Genomic DNA, 14,222 nt, shown 5'->3' on the forward strand with positions numbered 1-14,222 from the left:
TCGCGAACTGTACAAAAAGCCTTTACCGCGTGCGCGAACACGCATATTGCGAGCGCGAAAATGACGAAAACTGTAAGTCCGCGTTGTCGCACTGTGCAGAGTTACCAAAAGTACGCGAGCTGAATCCCTAGGCTTACATACTGGCTAAAAAGCCCTATTTCTTTAACACACACCCAAAAAATGCTATTCCTCCCCAAAAAACACCTTTTGCAATAAAATCCAAAGCCATCCATGGTGTAAAAGAAAATCAACAGACAACACAAACTGTAAATTTAAATAACGCACCAAAGATTTGAGGCTGAATACCTCTGGGCCTACTCGCAGACTAGGCCACAAGCTTGGAACAGAATGGCAAAAGCAAGCACACTGCTTGGATGGCTCCACAAAATGGCCGCCACACACCAAGAACAACAAGATTTGGAAGACAGTCAATGTACGCCTAGGCAAAAGCACAATGCCTGCCTTCCTAAAATGGCCGCCACACACATGCACAGGCCACCCACCACAAATAACCAAAAAGTGATTACAAAAGACAGGAACAGGAAGTTTTAGTGTCTGTGGAACTTACTTCCTCTCATAAAAATATTTTGAAAAAAATAAAAGCTTCTCCGTGCTCCAAACCTACAGCTCAATGACAACCTGAGGAGTTTTTTTAGCAGAAATGCACAAAAACGCGTTTTCGAGAAGGATCTATGTTGCTCGTGATATATTGTTTGCCAGATTGCAAAAGTTGCGTGTTCGGGATCGCAAACTGTACAAAAAGCCTTTACCGCGTGCGCGAACACGCATATTGCGAGCGCGAAAATGACGAAAACTGTAAGTCCGCGTTGTCGCGCTGTGCAGAGTTACCAAAAGTACGCGAGCTGAATCCCTAGGCTTACATACTGGCTAAAAAGCCCTATTTCTTTAACACACACCCAAAAAATGCTATTCCTCCCCAAAAAACACCTTTTGCAATAAAATCCAAAGCCATCCATGGTGTAAAAGAAAATCAACAGACAACACAAACTGTAAATTTAAATAACGCACCAAAGATTTGAGGCTGAATACCTCTGGGCCTACTCGCAGACTAGGCCACAAGCTTGGAACAGAATGGCAAAAGCAAGCACACTGCTTGGATGGCTCCACAAAATGGCCGCCACACACCCACAACAACAAGATTTGGAAGACAGTCAATGTATGCCTATGGCAAAAGCACAATGCCTGCCTTCCTAAAATGGCCGCCACACACATGCACAGGCCACCCACCACAAATAACCAAAAAGGGATTACAAAGGACAGGAACAGGAAGTTTTAGTGTCTGTGGAACTTACTTCCTCTCATAAAAATATTTTAAAAAAATAAAATCTTCTCCGTGCTCCAAACCTACAGCTCAATGACAACCTGAGGAGTTTTTTTAACAGAAATGCACAAAAAAGCGTTTTCGAGAAGGATCTATGTTGCTCGCGAGATATTGTTTGCCAGATTGCAAAAGCTGCGTGTTTGGGATCGCGAACTGTACAAAAAGGCTTTGTCGCGTGCGCGAACACGCATATTGCGAGCGCGAAAATGCCGAAAACTGTAAGTCCGCGTTGTCGCGCTGTGCAGAGTTCCCAAAAGTACGCAAGCTGAATCCCTAGGCTTACATACTGGCTAAAAAGCCCTATTTATTTAACACACACCCAAAAAATGCTATTCCACCCCAAAAAACACCTTTTGCAATAAAATCCAAAGCCATCCATGGTGTAAAAGAAAATCAACAGACAACACAAACTGTAAATTTAAATAACGCACCAAAGATTTGAGGCTGAATACCTCTGGGCCTACTCGCAGACTAGGCCACAAGCTTGGAACAGAATGGCAAAAGCAAGCACACTGCTTGGATGGCTCCACAAAATGGCCGCCACACACCCACAACAACAAGATTTGGAAGACAGTCAATGTACGCTAGGCAAAAGCACAATGCCTGCCTTCCTAAAATGGCCGCCACACACATGCACAGGCCACCCACCACAAATAACCAAAAAGTGATTACAAAGGACAGGAACAGGAAGTTTTAGTGTCTGTGGAACTTACTTCCTCTCATAAAAATATTTTGAAAAAAATAAAAGCTTCTCCGTGCTCCAAACCTACAGCTCAATGACAACCTGAGGAGTTTTTTCAGCGGAAATGCACAAAAAAGCGTTTTCGAGAAGGATCTATGTTGCTCGTGAGATATTGTTTGCCAGATTGCAAAAGCTGCGTGTTCGGGATCGCAAACTGTACAAAAAGGCTTTATCACGTGCGCGAATACGCATATTGCGAGCGCGAAAATGACGAAAACTGTAAGTCCGCGTTGTCGCGCTGTGCAGAGTTACCAAAAGTACGCAAGCTGAATCCCTAGGCTTACATACTGGCTAAAAAGCCCTATTTAATTAACACACACCAAAAAAATGCTATTCCACCCCAAAAAACACCTTTTGCAATAAAATCCAAAGCCATCCATGGTGTAAAAGAAAATCAACAGACAACACAAACTGTAAATTTAAATAACGCACCAAAGATTTGAGGCTGACTACCTCTGGGCCTACTGGCAGACTAGGCCACAAGCTTGGAACAGAATGCCAAAAGCATGCACACTGCTTGGATGGCTCCACAAAATGGCCGCCACATACCCACAACAAAAAGAAATGGAAGACAGTCAATGTATGCCTATGGCAAAAGCACAATGCCTGCCTTCCTAAAATGGCCGCCACACACATGCACAGGCCACCCACCACAAATCACCAAAAAGGGATTACAAAGGACAGGAACAGGAAGTTTTAGTGTCTGTGGAACTTACTTCCTCTCATAAAAATATTTAAAAAAAATAAAATCTTCTCTGTGCTCCAAACCTACAGCTCAATGACAACCTGAGGAGTTTTTTTAACAGAAATGCACAAAAAAGCGTTTTTGAGAAGGATCTATGTTGCTCGCGAGATATTGTTTGCCAGATTGCAAAAGCTGCGTGTTTGGGATCGCGAACTGTACAAAAAGGCTTTGTCGCGTGCGTGAACACGCATATTGCGAGCGCGAAAATGACGAAAACTGTAAGTCCGCGTTGTCGCGCTGTGCAGAGTTACCAAAAGTACGCGAGCTGAATCCCTAGGCTTACATACTGGCTAAAAAGCCCTATTTATTTAACACACACCCAAAAAATGCTATTCCACCCCAAAAAACACCTTTTGCAATAAAATCCAAAGCCATCCATGGTGTAAAAGAAATCAACAGACAACACAAACTGTAAATTTAAATAACGCACCAAAGATTTGAGGCTGAATACCTCTGGGCCTACTCGCAGACTAGGCCACAAGCTTGGAACAGAATGCCAAAAGCAAGCACACTGCTTGGATGGCTCCACAAAATGGCCGCCACACACCCACAACAACAAGAAATGGAAGACAGTCAATGTACGCCTAGGCAAAAGCACAATGCCTGCCTTCCTAAAATGGCCGCCACACACATGCACAGGCCGCCCACCACAAATAACCAAAAAGTGATTACAAAGGACAGGAACAGGAAGTTTTAGTGTCTGTGGAACTTACTTCCTCTCATAAAAATATTTTGAAAAAAATAAAAGCTTCTCCGTCCTCCAAACCTACAGCTCAATGACAACCCGAGGAGTTTTTTTAGCAGAAATGCACAAAAATGCGTTTTCGAGAAGGATCTATGTTGCTCGCGAGATATTGTTTGCCAGATTGCAAAAGTTGCGTGTTCGGGATCGCGAACTGTACAAAAAGCCTTTACCGCGTGCGCGAACACGCATATTGCGAGCGCGAAAATGACGAAAACTGTAAGTCCGCGTTGTCGCGCTGTGCAGAGTTACCAAAAGTACGCGAGCTGAATCCCTAGGCTTAGATACTGGCTAAAAAGCCCTATTTATTTAACACACACCCAAAAAATGCTATTCCTCCCCAAAAAACACCTTTTGCAATAAAATCCAAAGCCATCCATGGTGTAAAAGAAAATCAACAGACAAAACAAACTGTAAATTTAAATAACGCACCAAAGATTTGAGGCTGAATACCTCTGGGCCCACTCGCAGACTAGGCCACAAGCTTGGAACAGAATGGCAAAAGCAAGCACACTGCTTGGATGGCTCCACAAAATGGCCGCCACACACCCACAACAACAAGAAATGGAAGACAGTCAATGTACGCCTAGGAAAAAGCACAATGCCTGCCTTCCTAAAATGGCCGCCACACACATGCACAGGCCACCCACCACAAATAACCAAAAAGTGATTACAAAGGACAGGAACAGGAAGTTTTAGTGTCTGTGGAACTTACTTCCTCTCATAAAAATATTTTGAAAAAAATAAAAGCTTCTCCGTGCTCCAAACCTACAGCTCAATGACAACCTGAGGAGTTTTTTTAGCAGAAATGCACAAAAAAGCGTTTTCGAGAAGGATCTATGTTGCTCGTGAGATATTGTTTGCCAGATTGCAAAAGCTGCGTGTTTGGGATCGCGAACTGTACAAAAAGGCTTTATCACGTGCGCGAACACGCATATTGCGAGCGCGAAAATGACGAAAACTGTAAGTCCACGTTGTCGCGCTGTGCAGAGTTACCAAAAGTACGCGAGCTGAATCCCTAGGCTTACATACTGGCTAAAAAGCCCTATTTATTTAACACACACCCAAAAAATGCTATTCCACCCCAAAAAACACCTTTTGCAATAAAATCCAAAGCCATCCATGGTGTAAAAGAAAATCAACAGACAACACAAACTGTAAATTTAAATAACGCACCAAAGATTTGAGGCTGACTACCTCTGGGCCTACTGGCAGACTAGGCCACAAGCTTGGAACAGAATGCCAAAAGCAAGCACACTGCTTGGATGGCTCCACAAAATGGCCGCCACATACCCACAACAAAAAGAAATGGAAGACAGTCAATGTATGCCTATGTCAAAAGCACAATGCCTGCCTTCCTAAAATGGCCGCCACACACATGCACAGGCCACCCACCACAAATAACCAAAAAGGGATTACAATGGACAGGAACAGGAAGTTTTAGTGTCTGTGGAACTTACTTCCTCTCATAAAAATATTTTGAAAAAAATAAAATCTTCTCCGTGCTCCAAACCTACAGCTCAATGACAACCTGAGGAGTTTTTTTAGCAGAAATGCACAAAAAAGCGTTTTCGAGAAGGATCTATGTTGCTCGCGAGATATTGTTTGCCAGATTGCAAAAGCTGCGTGTTTGGGATCGCGAACTGTACAAAAAGGTTTTGTCGCGTGCGCGAACACACATATTGCGAGCGCGAAAATGACGAAAACTGTAAGTACGCATTGTCGCGCTGTGCAGAGTTACCAAAAGTACGCGAGCTGAATCCCTAGGCTTACATACTGGCTAAAAAGCCCTATTTATTTAACACACACCCAAAAAATGCTATTCCACCCCAAAAAACACCTTTTGCAATAAAATCCAAAGCCATCCATGGTGTAAAAGAAAATCAACAGACAACACAAACTGTAAATTTAAATAACGCACCAAAGATTTGAGGCTGACTACCTCTGGGCCTACTGGCAGACTAGGCCACAAGCTTGGAACAGAATGCCAAAAGCAAGCACACTGCTTGGATGGCTTCACAAAATGGCCGCCACACACCCACAACAACAAGAAATGGAAGACAGTCAATGTACGCCTATGGCAAAAGCACAATGCCTGCCTTCCTAAAATGGCCGCCACACACATGCACAGGCCACCCAACACAAATAACCAAAAAGTGATTACAAAGGACAGGAACAGGAAGTTTTAGTGTCTGTGGAACTTACTTCCTCTCATAAAATTATTTTGAAAAAAATAAAAGCTTCTCCGTGCTCCAAACCTACAGCTCAATGACAACCTGAGCAGTTTTTTTAGCAGAAATGCACAAAAACGCGTTTTCGAGAAGGATCTATGTTGCTCGCGAGATATTGTTTGCCATATTGCAAAAGCTGCGTGTTCGGGATCGCGAACTGTACAAAAAGGCTTTACCACGTGCGCGAACATGCATATTGCGTGCACGAAAATGACGAAAACTGTAAGTCCGCGTTGTCGCGCTGTGCAGAGTTACCAAAAGTACGCGAGCTGAATCCCTAGGCTTACATACTGGCTAAAAAGCCCTATTTATTTAACACACACCCAAAAAATGCTATTCCACCCCAAAAAACACCTTTTGCAATAAAATCCAAAGCCATCCATGGTGTAAAAGAAAATCAACAGACAACACAAACTGTAAATTTAAATAACGCACCAAAGATTTGAGGCTGACTACCTCTGGGCCTACTGGCAGACTAGGCCACAAGCTTGGAACAGAATGCCAAAAGCAAGCACACTGCTTGGATGGCTCCACAAAATGGCCGCCACACACCCACAACAACAAGAAATGGAGTACAGTCGATGTATGCCTATGGCAAAAGTACAATGCCTGCCTTCCTAAAATGGCCGCCACACACATGCACAGGCCACCCACCACAAATAACCAAAAAGGGATTACAAAGGACAGGAACAGGAAGTTTTAGTGTCTGTGGAACTTACTTCCTCTCATAAAAATATTTTGAAAAAAATAAAAGCTTCTCCGTGCTCCAAACCTACAGCTCAATGACAACCTGAGGAGTTTTTTTAGCAGAAATTCACAAAAAAGCGTTTTCGAGAAGGATCTATGTTGCTCGCGAGATATTGTTTGCCAGATTGCAAAAGCTGCGTGTTCGGGATCGTGAACTGTACAAAAAGGCTTTATCGCGTGCGCGAACACGCATATTGCGAGCGCGAAAATGACGAAAACTGTAAGTCCGCGTTGTCACGCTGTGCAGAGTTACCAAAAGTACGCGAGCTGAATCCCTAGGCTTACATACTGGCTAAAAAGCCCTATTTATTTAACGCACACCCAAAAAATGCTATTCCACCCCAAAAAACACCTTTTGCAATAAAATCCAAAGCCATCCATGGTGTAAAAGAAAATCAACAGACAACACAAACTGTAAATTTAAATAACGCACCAAAGATTTGAGGCTGAATACCTCTGGGCCTACTCGCAGACTAGGCCACAAGCTTGGAACAGAATGCCAAAAGCAAGCACACTGCTTGGATGGCTCCACAAAATGGCCGCCACACACCCACAACAACAAGAAATGGAAGACAGTCAATGTACGCCTAGGCAAAAGCACAATGCCTGCCTTCCTAAAATGGCCGCCACACACATGCACAGGCCACCCACCACAAATAACCAAAAAGTGATTACAAAGGACAGGAACAGGAAGTTTTAGTGTCTGTGGAACTTACTTCCTCTCATAAAAATATTTTGAAAAAAATAAAATCTTCTCCGTGCTCCAAACCTACAGCTCAATGACAACCTGAGGAGTTTTTTTAGCAGAAATGCACAAAAAAGCGTTTTCGAGAAGGATCAATGTTGCTCGCGAGATATTGTATGCCAGATTGCAAAAGCTGCGTGTTTGGGATCGCGAACTGTACAAAAAGGTTTTGTCGCGTGCGCGAACACACATATTGCGAGCGCGAAAATGACGAAAACTGTAAGTCCGCGTTGTCGCGCTGTGCAGAGTTACCAAAAGTACGCGAGCTGAATCCCTAGGCTTACATACTGGCTAAAAAGCCCTATTTATTTAACACACACCCAAAAAATGCTATTCCACCCCAAAAAACACCTTTTGCAATAAAATCCAAAGCCATCCATGGTGTAAAAGAAAATCAACAGACAACACAAACTGTAAATTTAAATAACGCACCAAAGATTTGAGGCTGACTACCTCTGGGCCTACTGGCAGACTAGGCCACAAGCTTGGAACAGAATGCCAAAAGCAAGCACACTGCTTGGATGGCTCCACAAAATGGCCGCCACACACCCACAACAACAAGAAATGGAAGACAGTCAATGTACGCCTATGGCAAAAGCACAATGCCTGCCTTCCTAAAATGGCCGCCACACACATGCACAGGCCACCCAACACAAATAACCAAAAAGTGATTACAAAGGACAGGAACAGGAAGTTTTAGTGTCTGTGGAACTTACTTCCTCTCATAAAATTATTTTGAAAAAAATAAAAGCTTCTCCGTGCTCCAAACCTACAGCTCAATGACAACCTGAGGAGTTTTTTTATCAGAAATGCACAAAAAAGCGTTTTCGAGAAGGATCTATGTTGCTCGCGAGATATTGTTTGCCATATTGCAAAAGCTGCGTGTTCGGGATCGCGAACTGTACAAAAAGGCTTTACCACGTGCGCGAACACGCATATTGCGTGCGCGAAAATGACGAAAACTGTAAGTCCGCGTTGTCGCGCTGTGCAGAGTTACCAAAAGTACGCGAGCTGAATCCCTAGGCTTACATACTGGCTAAAAAGCCCTATTTATTTAACACACACCCAAAAAATGCTATTCCACCCCAAAAAACACCTTTTGCAATAAAATCCAAAGCCATCCATGGTGTAAAAGAAAATCAACAGACAACACAAACTGTAAATTTAAATAACGCACCAAAGATTTGAGGCTGACTACCTCTGGGCCTACTGGCAGACTAGGCCACAAGCTTGGAACAGAATGCCAAAAGCAAGCACACTGCTTGGATGGCTCCACAAAATGGCCGCCACACACCCACAACAACAAGAAATGGAGTACAGTCGATGTATGCCTATGGCAAAAGTACAATGCCTGCCTTCCTAAAATGGCCGCCACACACATGCACTGGCCACCCACCACAAATAACCAAAAAGGGATTACAAAGGACAGGAACAGGAAGTTTTAGTGTCTGTGGAACTTACTTCCTCTCATAAAAATATTTTGAAAAAAATAAAAGCTTCTCCGTGCTCCAAACCTACAGCTCAATGACAACCTGAGGAGTTTTTTTAGCAGAAATGCACAAAAAAGCGTTTTCGAGAAGGATCTATGTTGCTCGCGAGATATTGTTTGCCAGATTGCAAAAGCTGCGTGTTCGGGATCGTGAACTGTACAAAAAGGCTTTATCGCGTGCGCGAACACGCATATTGCGAGCGCGAAAATGACGAAAACTGTAAGTCCGCTTTGCCACGCTGTGCAGAGTTACCAAAAGTACGCGAGCTGAATCCCTAGGCTTACATACTGGCTAAAAAGCCCTATTTATTTAACGCACACCCAAAAAATGCTATTCCACCCCAAAAAACACCTTTTGCAATAAAATCCAAAGCCATCCATGGTGTAAAAGAAAATCAACAGACAACACAAACTGTAAATTTAAATAACGCACCAAAGATTTGAGGCTGAATACCTCTGGGCCTACTCGCAGACTAGGCCACAAGCTTGGAACAGAATGCCAAAAGCAAGCACACTGCTTGGATGGCTCCACAAAATGGCCGCCACACACCCACAACAACAAGAAATGGAAGACAGTCAATGTACGCCTAGGCAAAAGCACAATGCCTGCCTTCCTAAAATGGCCGCCACACACATGCACAGGCCACCCACCACAAATAACCAAAAAGTGATTACAAAGGACAGGAACAGGAAGTTTTAGTGTCTGTTGAACTTACTTCCTCTCATAAAAATATTTTGAAAAAAATAAAAGCTTCTCCGTCCTCCAAACCTACAGCTCAATGACAACCCGAGGAGTTTTTTTAGCAGAAATGCACAAAAACGCGTTTTCGAGAAGGATCTATGTTGCTCGCGAGATATTGTTTGCCAGATTGCAAAAGTTGCGTGTTCGGGATCGCGAACTGTACAAAAAGCCTTTACCGCGTGCGCAAACACGCATATTGCGAGCGCGAAAATGACGAAAACTGTAAGTCCGCGTTGTCGCGCTGTGCAGAGTTACCAAAAGTACGCGAGCTGAATCCCTAGGCTTACATACTGGCTAAAAAGCCCTATTTATTTAACACACACCCAAAAAATGCTATTCCTCCCCAAAAAACACCTTTTGCAATAAAATCCAAAGCCATCCATGGTGTAAAAGAAAATCAACAGACAACACAAACTGTAAATTTAACCCCGTCGGCGCTCATGACGGAACGGTTCCGTCATGAGCGTCGGTTGAGCTGTGCTCATGACGGAACCGTTCCGTCATGACCACGCCCGCGCAAGCAGCGCTCAGCACAGCGGGGGAATCCGCCCCGCATGGAAGGGGTTAAATAACGCACCAAAGATTTGAGGCTGAATACCTCTGGGCCTACTCGCAGACTAGGCCACAAGCTTGGAACAGAATGGCAAAAGCAAGCACACTGCTTGGATGGCTCCACAAAATGGCCGCCACACACCCACAACAACAAGAAATGGAAGACAGTCAATGTACGCCTAGGCAAAAGCACAATGCCTGCCTTCCTAAAATGGCCGCAACACACATGCACAGGCCACCCACCACAAATAACCAAAAAGTGATTACAAAGGACAGGAACAGGAAGTTTTAGTGTCTGTGGAACTTACTTCCTCTCATAAAAATATTTTGAAAAAAATAAAAGCTTCTCCGTGCTCCAAACCTACAGCTCAATGACAACCTGAGGAGTTTTTTTAGCAGAAATGCACAAAAAAGCGTTTTCGAGAAGGATCTATGTTGCTCGCGAGATATTGTTTGCCAGATTGCAAAAGCTGCGTGTTTGGGATCGCGAACTGTACAAAAAGGTTTTGTCGCGTGCGCGAACACACATATTGCGAGCGCGAAAATGACGAAAACTGTAAGTCCGCGTTGTCGCGCTGTGCAGAGTTACCAAAAGTACGCGAGCTGAATCCCTAGGCTTACATACTGGCTAAAAAGCCCTATTTATTTAACACACACCCAAAAAATGCTATTCCACCCCAAAAAACACCTTTTGCAATAAAATCCAAAGCTATCCATGGTGTAAAAGAAAATCAACAGACAACACAAACTGTAAATTTAAATAACGCACCAAAGATTTGAGGCTGACTACCTCTGGGCCTACTGGCAGACTAGGCCACAAGCTTGGAACAGAATGCCAAAAGCAAGCACACTGCTTGGATGGCTCCACAAAATGGCCGCCACACACCCACAACAACAAGAAATGGAGTACAGTCGATGTATGCCTATGGCAAAAGTACAATGCCTGCCTTCCTAAAATGGCCGCCACACACATGCACAGGCCACCCACCACAAATAACCAAAAAGGGATTACAAAGGACAGGAACAGGAAGTTTTAGTGTCTGTGGAACTTACTTCCTCTCATAAAATTATTTTGAAAAAAATAAAAGCTTCTCCGTGCTCCAAACCTACAGCTCAATGACAACCCGAGGAGTTTTTTTTAGCAGAAATGCACAAAAACGCGTTTTCGAGAAGGATCTATGTTGCTCGCGAGATATTGTTTGCCAGATTGCAAAAGTTGCGTGTTCGGGATCGCGAACTGTACAAAAAGCCTGTACCGCGTGCGCGAACACGCATATTGCGAGCGCGAAAATGACGAAAACTGTAAGTCCGCGTTGTCGCGCTGTGCAGAGTTACCAAAAGTACGCGAGCTGAATCCCTAGGCTTACATACTGGCTAAAAAGCCCTATTTATTTAACACACACCCAAAAAATTCTATTCCTCCCCAAAAAACACCTTTTGCAATAAAATCCAAAGCCATCCATGGTGTAAAAGAAAATCAACAGACAACACAAACTGTAAATTTAAATAACGCACCAAAGATTTGAGGCTGAATACCTCTGGGCCTACTCGCAGACTAGGCCACAAGCTTGGAACAGAATGGCAAAAGCAAGCACACTGCTTGGATGGCTCCACAAAATGGCCGCCACACACCCACAACAACAAGAAATGGAAGACAGTCAATGTACGCCTAGGCAAAAGCACAATGCCTGCCTTCCTAAAATGGCCGCAACACACATGCACAGGCCACCCACCACAAATAACCAAAAAGTGATTACAAAGGACAGGAACAGGAAGTTTTAGTGTCTGTGGAACTTACTTCCTCTCATAAAAATATTTTGAAAAAAATAAAAGCTTCTCCGTCCTCCAAACCTACAGCTCAATGACAACCTGAGGAGTTTTTTTAGCAGAAATGCACAAAAAAGCGTTTTCGAGAAGGATCTATGTTGCTCGCAAGATATTGTTTGCCAGATTGCAAAAGCTGCGTGTTTGGGATCGCGAACTGTACAAAAAGGTTTTGTCAGGTGCGCGAACACACATATTGCGAGCGCGAAAATGACGAAAACTGTAAGTCCGCGTTGTCGCACTGTGCAGAGTTACCTAAAGTACGCGAGCTGAATCCCTAGGCTTACATACTGGCTAAAAAGCCCTATTTATTTAACACACACCCAAAAAATGCTATTCCACCCCAAAAAACACCTTTTGCAATAAAATCCAAAGCCATCCATGGTGTAAAAGAAAATCAACAGACAACACAAACTGTAAATTTAAATAACGCACCAAAGATTTGAGGCTGACTACCTCTGGGCCTACTGGCAGACTAGGCCACAAGCTTGGAACAGAATGCCAAAAGCAAGCACACTGCTTGGATGGCTCCACAAAATGGCCGCCACACACCCACAACAACAAGAAATGGAAGACAGTCAATGTATGCATATGGCAAAAGCACAATGCCTGCCTTCCTAAAATGGCCGCCACACACATGCACAGGCCACCCAACACAAATAACCAAAAAGTGATTACAAAGGACAGGAACAGGAAGTTTTAGTGTCTGTGGAACTTACTTACTCACATAAAATTATTTTGAAAAAAATAAAAGCTTCTCCGTGCTCCAAACCTACAGCTCAATGACAACTTGAGGAGTTTTTTTAGCAGAAATGCACAAAAAAGCGTTTTCGAGAAGGATCTATGTTGCTCGCGAGATATTGTTTGCCATATTGCAAAAGCTGCGTGTTCGGGATCGCGAACTGTACAAAAAGGCTTTACCACGTGCGCGAACACGCATATTGCGTGTGCGAAAATGACGAAAACTGTAAGTCCGCGTTGTTGATCTGTGCAGAGTTACCAAAAGTACGCGAGCTGAATCCCTAGGCTTACATACTGGCTAAAAAGCCCTATTTATTTAACACACACCCAAAAAATGCTATTCCACCCCAAAAAACACCTTTTGCAATAAAATCCAAAGCCATCCATGGTGTAAAAGAAAATCAACAGACAACACAAACTGTAAATTTAAATAACGCACCAAAGATTTGAGGCTGACTACCTCTGGGCCTACTGGCAGACTAGGCCACAAGCTTGGAACAGAATGCCAAAAGCAAGCACACTGCTTGGATGGCTCCACAAAATGGCCGCCACACACCCACAACAACAAGAAATGGAGTACAGTCGGTGTATGCCTATGGCAAAAGTACAATGCCTGCCTTCCTAAAATGGCCGCCACACACATGCACAGGCCACCCACCACAAATAACCAAAAAGGGATTACAAAGGACAGGAACAGGAAGTTTTAGTGTCTGTGGAACTTACTTCCTCTCATAAAATTATTTTGAAAAAAATAAAAGCTTCTCCGTGCTCCAAACCTACAGCTCAATGACAACCCGCGGAGTTTTTTTAGCAGAAATGCACAAAAACGCGTTTTCGAGAAGGATCTATGTTGCTCGCGAGATATTGTTTGCCAGATTGCAAAAGTTGCGTGTTCGGGATCGCGAACTGTACAAAAAGCCTTTACCGCGTGCGCGAACACGCATATTGCGAGCGCGAAAATGACGAAAACTGTAAGTCCGCGTTGTCGCGCTGTGCAGAGTTACCAAAAGTACGCGAGCTGAATCCCTAGGCTTACATACTGGCTAAAAAGCCCTATTTATTTAACACACACCCAAAAAATGCTATTCCTCCCCAAACAACACCTTTTGCAATAAAATCCAAAGCCATCCATGGTGTAAAAGAAAATCAACAGACAACACAAACTGTAAATTTAAATAACGCACCAAAGATTTGAGGCTGAATACCTCTGGGCCTACTCGCAGACTAGGCCACAAGCTTGGAACAGAATGGCAAAAGCAAGCACACTGCTTGGATGGCTCCACAAAATGGCCGCCACACACCCACAACAACAAGAAATGGAAGACAGTCAATGTACGCCTAGGCAAAAGCACAATGCCTGCCTTCCTAAAATGGCCGCCACACACATGCACAGGCCACCCACCACAAATAACCAAAAAGTGATTACAAAGGACAGGAACAGGAAGTTTTAGTGTCTGTGGAACTTACTTCCTCTCATAAAAATATTTTGAAAAAAATAAAAGCTTCTCCGTGCTCCAAACCTACAGCTCAATGACAACCTGAGGAGTTTTTTTAGCAAAAATGCACAAAAAAGCGTTTTC

This window comes from Triturus cristatus, chromosome 1_1 (assembly GCF_964204655.1).
Source record: "Triturus cristatus chromosome 1_1, aTriCri1.1, whole genome shotgun sequence".
Taxonomy (NCBI): Eukaryota; Metazoa; Chordata; class Amphibia; order Caudata; family Salamandridae; genus Triturus; species Triturus cristatus.